General features: G+C 41.9%; 1 pseudogene; it reads left to right on the top strand.

Annotated features, from left to right (window-relative positions):
* The window catches only part of LOC133119331 (zinc finger protein 208-like), a 135,151-nt pseudogene that overhangs the window by 12,000 nt on the left and 111,067 nt on the right, over positions 1-12,084 (top strand).

Genomic DNA, 12,084 nt, shown 5'->3' with positions numbered 1-12,084 from the left:
CGTCTGCTATATGCTTTGTAATGTAATGCAATAAAAGAAACAAAAACAAAAGTTCAAAACGTTTTATACACAATAATAATAAGCAAGGGTAAGTACAAATATAAAGAATAGATGTATAGAGATGTGAAAGGGGTTAACTTGTGAAATATTTGCTACAAGGAATAACAAATGTGGAGTAACCTTTGCAAATGTAACATTTTTTTAAAAAAAGGGTGTTAAATATAAAACTGAGGTATGATTATTAGTATCCTAAAATATTTCATAGCCAAACCATTTTACTGTTCAAAACTATCGGGATAACCTGCCAGGAGACCACAACAGAAAATCATCTTGTGCGCTAAACCTGCCACTCTGTGCATTCATGTCCCTTCCATATAAAAAATCAAATAAATCATCCTGGATGAATAAAACTACACCATTATAAACACATTCTACAAGTGCTGCTCATTTGAAATCATTTGTTTGTAAACGGTTTCCAAAATTGATACTTTCAAAGAGTACAAATTGCATTGTTCCAGCTTCTTCAAAATAATTACCAAAACAGAGATACATTTGATAGGAAACACTCATCAACCTGCTATGATTTCGTTCCTCAGTATTGATTTCAAACCCTAAAAGCACTGCATACCAGACGAGATTCTGTGCATTTATATACTTGGACAAATAGTTTTGCTAAGGCAGCATCTCCTTTTTCATTGTCACTACTGTTTTCATCGTGTTTTGCATTGCTGGTTCATCGTCATTAGGCACCATTCCCGTCACTTTAACTTCCATCAAACAAACGACATTGTTTTAGAATGCGGGGAAAGGCCTACCGGCATTTCGTAAGCAACGAGTATTCCGTTCATAAGTTTTGTCACTTCATGACAACAACTCCATAGTTTTACTCACCACCGTTCCACCACGCGTACGCTACCTGGTTCTCCTGGGAAATCGCGCGGCCATACCACCGCGTGAAAATAGGGGCGTTTCCACGTAGACAGGGGTGGTTTAATGGGAACGACAAACACAGGGAATTTTATCGACACTGAGTGGTCTGCAAAGTGTTGAATATGTTGGTTTGTTTTGAGTATGCTAATTTGGTTAATTCATGTGGTAAAAACATGTGTTGTTCAGTTTATTGAATGGTGCTAGAGTTGGGGTTACCTAGTGGGTGGGGCTACAGAAAACCTTAGCCTATATTAGGCCCCATGGCCAGAATACGGGAGTATGGTTGAGAGAGAAGGTAAGGTCAGACCTTCTCTCTCAACCTCTAATACCAATTCATTAAATGTTTAATCTTTCCCCATTTTATTTCATTTAATATAACTGATGGTAAAATCAATGTATGATCTTTGCTCTTAGTTAGAACAAACAAGTTTGCTGCGTTTTTTCTGAATTCATCATCCAAACCAGCACATAGCCCTGTCCTTAGACCTGGGTCAGGGTGCGTGTGCGTGTGCGTGTGCGTGCGCGTGCGTGTGTCTGTGTGTGTGTGAGAGTGTGTGTGTGTGTACGTGTATGTACATGTGTGTGTTTGTGTGTGTATGTGCATGTATGTTTATGCGTGTGTGTGTGTATGCATGTGTGTGGTGGGGTCTCCTGCTCACCTGTGACTGAGCAGTATCTCCTGGTCTGTAGCCTCTCTCACAGGAAGGGGCTGGGCCACACCGTGCTGCTGATGAGCTGCAACCTTGAGGAAGCTCTGGAACCTCCATCTTACACATCGGGCTGTGCACGCAGACCAAAGGATATCAATAATCTTGAAAAGTTCTGCATGTGTTCTCTTCTCTAACATTATCAGAAATTATAGGAAAAGACTCACAGCTGTCATCTTTGCCAATAGGGTTTGCACTATTTTTTTTTATCCCAGGGGGTGCCAATAAATCATTGGGAAACATGTTTTTTGGGTGAAAATAATTTGTCAATTGAATCATTTGTAAAGCGGCCGTACGACTGCGTGGAAATTGGAGTGTTTCGCGGGCGGACGAGACCACGTAGACAGGGGTATTTTAATGGAAACTGCAAACACAGGATTTTATGGACAGTGGTCTGCATGAGAGAAAAGTGCTGAATATGTTGGTTTGTTTTGGGTTTGCTTATTTGGTTAATTTATTTGACATAAATGTGCTTAGTTTCTTGAATAGCGCTAGAGTTGGGTTTACCCAGTGGGTGGGGCGACAGCAAGCCTTAACCTAAATTAGGCCCCATGGCCTGTATATGGCAGGACAGGTGAGAGACTGTACGGTCATACCTTCTCTCTCAACCTCGAATACCAATTAATGTAACTTTTCTTCTTTCCCCATTTTACTTATTTTGATATAACTGATGGTACAATCAATGTATGATCTTGGGCGACATGGCTCAGGCAGTAAGAGCAGTCGTCTGGCAGTCGGAGGGTTGCCGGTTTGATCCCCCGCCCAGGCTGTGTCGAAGTGTCCCTGAGCAAGACACCTAACCCCCAAATGCTCCTGACGAGCTGATCGGGGCCTTGCATGGCAGCCAATCGCCGTCGGTGTGCGAGTGTGTGTATCAATGGGTGAATGGAGAAGCATCAATTGTACAGCGCTTTGGATAAAGGCGCTATATAAATGCCTGCCATTTACCATTTATTTATCTTTCCTCTGCAAAACAAGTTTGCTGCTTTTATTTTGTTGCCGCATACTTCTCTGTGGTCACTATCTTTGAAACAAAATGAAGACATCGACTGAAACTTCTACCGTCTCAAAGACACAGAATAATAAACTACACATTCCAAGAAAACGATAAGGCATTCTTGTCAAAAACGCACTAAATCATGTAGGCCTCATTCATTTGCAAGTATATTCATCCTACAATATACTTGGCGACTGGAAGTACTAAGTTATAAATCTAAAATTAAATTTTTTTTTATCATTAATACCAAATTATATTTTACAAACTACCGAAAAAACTATATCTACTTCTAGACAACCAATGGCTTCAAATTGACACCCGTCTATGTAAAATTATCAACAGTTGTATTCATTTTAATGGAATAGCCTAATCGATTGACTTATTCAATTCATTTCATATTACTTGCGAATATTTCGTACCAGGAACATTACAAGGTTTGTTGAAACCAAATGATTTGCTTTAATTTTACGCAAACAATGTCGGCTCAGAGTTCCGAGTTCCATCCCCTACTTCTCATTGTTTCTCGAAGTACCTCTTTAAAAGTATACATACATTTTAACTGGCATGTAAAAAAATTAAATAAAACTTGCGCTTGCTTCGTCCAGCCATTGCTAAGGGAAGGTGCGCGCCTCGGAGACGCGCTTTGTCGCACAGGTGTGTGAGAAAACGAGGTTCCTGACAGACCGGAATGGCATGGGTAGACTGCGTTTCCCGACAAACTGCTAAATTTAGCCCGATTGCAATTCGTGCAGGCTACTATTTCGGAGAAGGCTACTGCAGAACAACTTACTAAACACACTTTATAATTAGGCTGCCCCGGCAAAGATAGCTTCGATGTTCAAATTCGACTTTCAAATTCACTCAAAACGTTTTTCTGAGAGAAGAGAACCGTTTAGTGTTCAAATTCATTACGTCAAATCGGTTACATACGATATTCGTGAGGGTGAAATTTCTAGACAAATCATCACCTCCTGTTCAAATAATACCAATGAATGTCCAGCGATTTATCATACAATATGCAATAACCAACTGAAAAACGGGATGCTTGTTGTTCTGGAAAGGATACTTTGATTTTTTCGCAACAAAAAATTCTAGGATTGCATGAACCAATAAAACTTATGGTCAACATGTGACTGACAAAAGCAAACTCATTTTAAATAACGACAGGCTTTGAACAAACCCACAGCTGTACAAGTTCAGTGACGCTACACATAACCAGCACAGGTTATCAAGGATTTTTAAAATTATTATTATTATTATTATTATTTCTCCATGGACAGAAAGCCTGGTACACAAACAGCTGCAATATACCACACACACGCGCGCACGAACACAAACACACACAAATGAGAAATCGTTAAGCACACAAGCAAATTTGTTTTTCCACTTCCACAAATGAAAGGTTGTAAAACGGCAACTACACACAGCACAGCATACATCTTCATTAACTGTGAGGGTAACAGTACATGGAAACTTAGACAAAGCTAGACAATGAAAAATACAGAACCTTACTCTATACGCATGTTGTACATTCACAATGCCACACGTGTACTACATCACTACTCTACAATGCTACATGTACTTCATTTCACCTGCCCAGCCAGCCCCGACAGACACTGTGCAGATAGTCAGACTCCTCAGCCCAAAACAGGTGGACACCAGCAGCAAGAACGCACAAGACTGCGCCCAGTGAGGGAAGAGTTTGTCAGGAGGGAACCCTTAAACGGCACTAGCGAACTCACACTGGGGATTAATGTAATGTAAAGATAGCTACGGAGTCACTCTAAAAAATATTTTGGAGAAAATCCATTTTCACCGTCATTAAGCACCATTACCTTCACTTTAACTTCCTTCAAACAAACGACATTGTTTTAGAATGCGGGGAAAGACCTACCGGCATTTCGTAAGCAACGAATATTCCGTTCATAAGTTTTGTCTGTAATCAACAAATGCAAACATTCACTGGTTGTAAAAAATACTCATTTCACATAGGTTAAAACATCATTATTACAACTCTGTATAGTTTCACTCACCACCGTTCCACCATGCGTACGGTACCTGTTTCTCCTGGGAAATCGCGCGGCCATACCACCGCGTGAAAATAGGGGCGTTTCGCGGGCAAGACCACGTAGACAGGGGTGGTTCAATGGAAACGACAAACACCGAGTGGTCTGCAAAGTGTTGAATATGTTGGTTTGTTTTGAGTTTGCTTATTTGGTTAATTTATGTGGTAAAACCATGTGTTGCTCAGTTTATTGAATAGTGCCAGAGTTGGGGTTACCCAGTGGGTGGAGCTACAGCAAGCCTTAGCTTATATTAGGTCCCATGGCCAAAATACGGGAGTATGGTTGAGAGAGAAGGTACGGTTAGACCTTCTCTCTCAACCCCTGATACCAATTAATTAAACGTTTAATCTTCCCCCATTTTATCTAATTTGATATAACTGATGGTATAATCAATATATGATCTTTGCTCTTAGTAAGAGCAAACAAGTTTGCTGCGTTTTTTTCTGAATTCAGCAGACCCCTTTTTGGGGAAACTTTTTAAAACAAACGAAGACCTCGACAAACTCACGTCTCAAACGTGCTTAGCAATCAATCACACAAATTTAAAAGTCAAATGAATAATCTTTCATAGCATCTAAATGAAAACTTATGGTCAGCATGCTGAAGCTTAACTTTTACTGAAAAGCAAACAGTCTGATTTTAAGTAACCATGTGCTTTCAACAAACCCACAGCAGTCTACAAGTTCAATGACGCTACACATCAGCACAGGTTATCCAGAATTTTTTCATTAGTTATAATTATTATTAGTCCACGCAGTTATGTTTTACTCTATACTGTTTTGCCAATGTCACCGTGCAAATGACAGAAATATAACATTTCTTATGCAAGCAAATGAATCAATCAAACCGACTTTGAAGCGACTGAAAATAACTAATCCTGTTGCCATAGCTCATATTCATTCTACAATATTATATATATAATATCTACTGGCTTCTGAAAGTATTAAGTAATCAATCAGAAATAACTCAATTTAACGGTTACACCTTTTGAATATTCCTACACTTTAAATGATTCATTAAATTTTTCATTTAGTCATTAATACTAAATAATATTTTACAAACTACCGAAAAAACTATCTGCTTCTGGACAACTAATGGCTTCAAATTAAGAGACCCGTCTGTGTAAAATTATCAACAGGAATTAAATAGTTATATTCATTTAAATGGAATAGCCTAATTACAAGGTTTGTTGAAACAAATTATTTCATTTCGGCATACATTTTAACTGGCATATATAAAAAAAAATAAACTTACCACACAAAGAAACGTGCGTCTTTCCCGCTTGCTTCGTCCAGCCATTGCTAAGGGAAGGTGCGCGGCTCGGAGACGCGCTTTATAGCACGTGTGTGTGTGAAATTCACTCAAGACGTTTTTCTTAAAGAGAACACGTTTAGTGTTTAATTAATTACGTTATTTGTCGGCCTCTTATGATTTACCCCAAGTGATATTTCATTTGTATTCTGTTCTGTTACACTTCAGCTGCATTTTTACAGCTACGCTTGTATGGATTAATTTTCAAAGCCTCATAATTCAGATACTGAAGATAGGATACTTCAAATCGGTTGCATACAATATTCATGAGGGTGAAATTGACACTAATTGTAGGCCTCATCATCATCATCTCCTGTTCAAATAATACCAATGAATGCTCAGCGATACTTTGATTACAGCGATTTATCCTAATATTTTCAAGATCTAAACATGGACTGTTGTTACAAGTAATCCGTTTCCATATAACAATGCTTTCGATGTAATGTTAGTTAAAACACACCATTTTCAAATGTAATGTGTCAATTCAGTGAACAAATTATTTTTGGTTCATGTATATTGTATCCAAGCAATTAAAAAAAATGAATTTTGATTATCCGTTTTGAGTTGTCTATAGTTTCGAAAAATGACCTCAAGGTTCTGAAATTAAGTGTCAAAGTGATTGTAAAAAACCTCTAATAATATATATTTTAATATAATATGATGCCGTAATGATGTCATTCGGCCTACGTAGCTTTGGCAGTGAAATGTGAATATTGGCTAGTTAGTTAGGTAAACTGGTAAAACGTCTATGTGACCGGCTCCAGGGTGCTCTTCATACAATAATACATTACAAGTAAAATGTACAGGATTCATTCATTCACATAAAATCTAAAAACACAAATAAAACTTGTTATCAGCCATGGATACTGCTTTAAATTTTGTATAACAGGATTAGTTACTTTTCAAATAATTTTCAATCCCTTCAAAATGCGCACATGCAGACATGCACGATTTGTACCTACACAGAATAATAAACTACACATTCCAAGAAAACGAGAAGGGATTCTTGTCAGAAACGTAGTGTTGGCCTCATTCATTACTAGCATATTCATTCTACAAAATACTTGGCGACAGATACAGTTGTTCTGGAAAGGATTACTTTGATTTTTCACAACCGCTAATTTCACTGTAAAATGAAATGTAGTTTTATTGGTTATTATAATTTCTTTTACAACTTAAAATCTTTTTTCTTTTTTTAAAACACACTCAATAGCACAAAATAATTTTAATAAAAACAGGCACTAATTTCAAACCTAGACGACAAAATCTGATGTAAATGAAAAAAGGTGTGGAAACAAATGATTAAACAAATAAGAAACTAAATATTAGAAATCTGAACAAAATGTCCCAAAACGGGCAAGGATTTAAAAAAAGGGGGTCCATCTTGCTCGGGTTGAGCAGGTGTTGAGGACCTCTTGCCCCTCTTCGGGCAAGACAATGTCTTTTTGTTTATTAGTCAGACACTTGTGTGTCACATTTGCCCAGATGACTTGCGGGTCCAGGTCCAGGTGATTAGCTTCCCGGTGGCTTTGTCTGGGGGAAACACCCTCCCAACATAGAGCAGAATGGGTAGGACAATTGCCTTCAGGACAAGGATCTTACCCGCCGTGGTCAAGGGCCGTGCACTCCAGCTCCTGATTTTATTTTGGACGTGGCGGAGGGCTCCCTCCCAGCTGGTTCTCCCTCCTCGGTCAGCCTGGAAGGTCACCCCCAGGAGCTTGATGGTATTCCTACGCACAGGGAAGGAAACGGTCAGCTCCTCACTCCAATGTGGAGACAGAAACTGTTCACTCTTGTCCCGGTTGACCAGGGCGCCAGTGGCCACATAGAAGTCGTCCAACACCTTGGTGGCACAAGTAATGGACCGACTATCTGTGGCGACGATGGAAATGTCGTCCATGTACGCCATCACCTTCAACCGTTCCCCCCCAGCTCCAGGTAGTGGATAGCCCACCACCCCTGGATTGGCCCTGATGGCCTAGAGGAACGGTTCCAGGTAGATGACGTACAGGAGAGATGCAAGAGGGCACCCCTGCCTGACGCCAGACCGGACTGCGAACGGGCAGAGAGTTGCCGATTAACAACCACTCTGCCCGTTATCTCTGTCAGACAAATTTTTGTCCAGCGCAGGAGGGGGCCAGGAATGTTCATTCTCTCCAGCACTCTCTCCAAGCACACATGACTCACCCGGTCAAATGCCTTCTCCTGATCTAGACTGAGAAGGCACAAGGGAGACCTCCGCTCCCCGGAGTGGATTATTAAATCCCTCACAAGGAGCAGGTTGTCATTTATGGACCTCCCCTGCACACTGCAGGTCTGGTCTGGTCTGATCACCGATGTTATCAGGCCTTGGAACCTCCTCATCAGCGCCTTCGCCATGATCTTATAGTCAACTGAGAGGAGGTTGATCGGCCGCCAGTTGCGGAGGTCCTTCAGGTCCCCCTTCTTTGGGACAAGAGCTACTGAGCTCGGCCTAACCGCCCCTCCCTGCACACAGCCCTGAACACTTCCACCACGTCCTCTTTCAGGAGGACGGGATTCGGCTGGGATTCCATCAGGACCCGGAGGTTTGTGTGTGTTCAGGGAGTGCACGGCCCTGGTGAACTCCTCAATGCTCAACTCTGCTCAACAAGATGTTATTTGTCACTGTAAAATGAAAGTTTGTGCTTGTGGCGTAGTTAGCAACGCCCTTTTTCAAAAGTCGAATTTGCCATTAGAAAGCAGCAATTCGACAAACCTTTCTACTTCATGGTCACTTGAAAGAAATGTTTTTTTTAATATCATTAATAGCTTCTGACCATGTTGTTGAACATTTCAAGGGAATATAGCCTTTTGCAAAAAACAATGAGGCAAAAGACAATTGTATCATCTATTTTGTCAATCTGTGGCAGTGCAATGCCTGGCCTGATCTCCTGTGGTGACATTAGGAAGATTTCCATTTTGGTGGGCAAAACAAAAGGAGAAAAAAGCGGTTAGAGGGTCATTTGCCTTTCCCCGTTGTTCACTTCCATCTGATTTCTTGTGACGACGTGACACCACTAGCAATCTGTAAGTTTCTATTGAAAATTATTTTATTTAACATAACGTGTCCGCTTCCCCAGTGAATGATCGTGAAAAATGTTAGCCAAATTAAATGTCAAAATAAACGAATAAACTGCTCACGTTTTGGCTAGGGAGAGTAGCCAACTAACGCCAGGCTAGCTAATTCGCTTATCTGAAATTCAAAGATGTAGCTAGCTAACATTAATGTCATGAACCTATTATAGCTTGCAAACACCATTCACGTCAGTAACTAGCAAACGTTATATGGTTAAGGTTAACCTTCAGTCCCTATATTATATTAGTAGCTAACTTGGCTAGACACCAAACTATTTAGTCTGACATTTCGACAAGTACGAATATTGTTACCGAGCTAACGTTTATGTTTTACTCAGCAAAAGAGCAGACCTAGGCAGGATTTTTGGTTCTTGTCGTTTTCCAAATGTTGATGTTACCCGGCTAATAAGATAATATTTTAAACCACAGCCAGAAAGGTGCCAGAGATGGATACGGAAGAGGAGGTAAGAACCTACCTTTCTTCTTGGTCTTAGGGCTGAACTCCCCTACTCCCGCTTCATGAGGGAGCTCCGATCTCGGAGAGCCATGCTGGCAAGGGCTGCAGAGCCAAGCGACTCTGAAGATGAGGAATGGAACCCTCATCTGGAGAGAAAGCCTGGTACACAAACAGCCACAATACACACACACACCCACACACAAACACAAGTAATCATTAAGCTCACAAGCAAATATCTGTTTTTCCACTTCCACAAATGTATGGTTGTAAAATAGCAACTGCACACAGCACAGCACAGCACATCTTCATTAACAGCAATTTCTCTGGGGTATTTGAGTGGTTACAAACATGAAACTATGAAACTACAGGTCAAAACAAAACAGCAAGAGGAATAAAGGCTAAAGCAAGAGGCAGAAGTCTAAGACAGAAGAGGTCGTAACATAAATCAATCAGAAATAAAAGCTGGAGAGTGTGGTCAGGACACATAACAATCTGGCAACAAAAGACAGAAACAAAGAGGTTTAAATACATGTAACTAACTCGAATCCAAACTAGACACAGGTGGGAACAATGACAGTAGACAGGAAGGAAGTACATTCAAGGATTGGAAAGGCATGAAACGAGACAGATGAAATGAATGAAAGAAAGGAACAGCCAGGAAACTCACTACGGTGTGCACAGAGGGCAACAATACATGGAAACGCTAACAACTTAGACATAACTAGACAATGAAACATACAGAACCTGACTCAATAGGCATACTGTACATTCACAATGCCACATGTGTACTACTCTATAGGCATACTGCACATTCACAATGCTACAAATACACTTCATATACATCTCCAGTGTCCCGGAGCTTCAGTTCCAAAATCCGGAGTGCCAGTCAGACTGGTGCTTCAGGGAGCAATGCAGCAGGACAGGACAGGCTGGACACAGGCAGCCTCGCTGGCTCAAACGCAGGCAGAACCTCCAGCGTCCTGCAGCACACAGGTGAAGTCAGCGGCCCACGCGCTCACACTCCACTGGTGCTCGTGTCATTGAGGACGTCATGGGGGCGACAGGGCTCAGGCAGTGAGAGCAGTCGTCTGGCAGTCAGAGGGTTGCCGGTTCGATCCCCTGCCCGGCCTGTGTCGAAGTGTCTCTGAGCAAGACACCTAACCCCCAAATGCTCCTGACAAGCTGGTCGGGGACTTGCATGAGTGTGTCTATGAATGGGTGAATGGAGAAGCATCAATTGTACAGCGCTTTGGATAAAGGCGCTATATAAATGCCTGCCATTTACCATTTACCAAGTCACCCAGGAGGATCAGGGGAGTGTCACTGACTGGTGAGGAGCTAAGGAGGATGTCCATCTCATCCAAGAAGCTCCCCAGAGGACCCGGGGGGCGATAAACAACAATAATAAAGAGATTGCATGGGAGAGTAACAGAAACCGCATGAAATTCAAAAGAGGAGAAGGATGAGGAGAAGACACTAGATCTCCATGAGGATGAGATTAGGAGACCTGTGTCACCTCCTCTGCCAGAGGTTCTGGGTGTGTGGGAAAACGAGAAGGCAGAGGAAAGCTGAGGCAGCTTTGACGGTTCTATGCAGGGCCTGGCTACGGATCCCAAGGTCCTTCAGCAGCTTGGTGGTAGTGGTGGCTACAAAACCTCTACATCCCACTTGCACTGGACAAAGTTCTGTTTTCCAGCCACGGTGTTGTGCTTCATGTAAACTATGATGTAAACTTGACGCAGTGAAGTGAAGTGGGTCACATAAGTGTGGCCTATGTTTGGTGGCTGTAATCTCTGGTGGGAATATGAGTTGTTGTCTGATGTCTACAACAAGGCTTAGGACCTGGTTGTGCCGCCAGTTATAACGTCCTTGAGCAAGGCTAACTTTACACCCGGTCAGGTTGTGTCTGAGCGTCCCTGGCATTGGACAAAGGGGAAATGTTGGATCTTCACCTCGCCTGGTGAAGATTCCATGGCGTTGGAAGGACACTGTATGTAGATCTGAAAATGATGCTTATCTGACCTGCCTCCATCCCCTCTAGGTCTTTCCAGCTGATGTTTCGCCCCTCCACACACTCCCCAGTACATCCACTGTCTCTGCTTAGCTAGGGAGACAGCCTTTACCCACCTTGATGCCACTTCCTGTCACCAGAATTCCTCCACCACCAGGAAGAGAGTCTGAGTCCTGATGTTGATTGCTGCACTGCTTTAATCGGTGTCCATTTCCGCCCAGTTACAAGGACTGGTGCCGTATTGCGAAAAGCCTGGTTTCAGGATGAATGCAGTGTCATCTGGAGTCTTACTTTGATGCAGTTGAATTAGTCTCTGAGAGCAGCGAGTGGCAATCTAAGGACACTGTAGACTGTAGTTCCAGTGTAGTTCCAGTGCCTCCTAGGCAATTGCCTCCCAGCAATTTTCTGATGTACTTGACTTTCAGCTCCATTTTCTTGGACAGCGAGTAGCCGTATTACCCGAGGTAGTAGACCGAAACGCAAGAACCACATCTTCAGTTGGCCAATTG

Source organism: Conger conger, chromosome 19 (genome assembly GCF_963514075.1).
Source record: "Conger conger chromosome 19, fConCon1.1, whole genome shotgun sequence".
NCBI classification, from domain to species: Eukaryota; Metazoa; Chordata; class Actinopteri; order Anguilliformes; family Congridae; genus Conger; species Conger conger.
The sequence above is the reverse complement of the archived record's forward strand: the minus strand, read 5'-3'. Positions and strand labels throughout refer to the sequence as shown.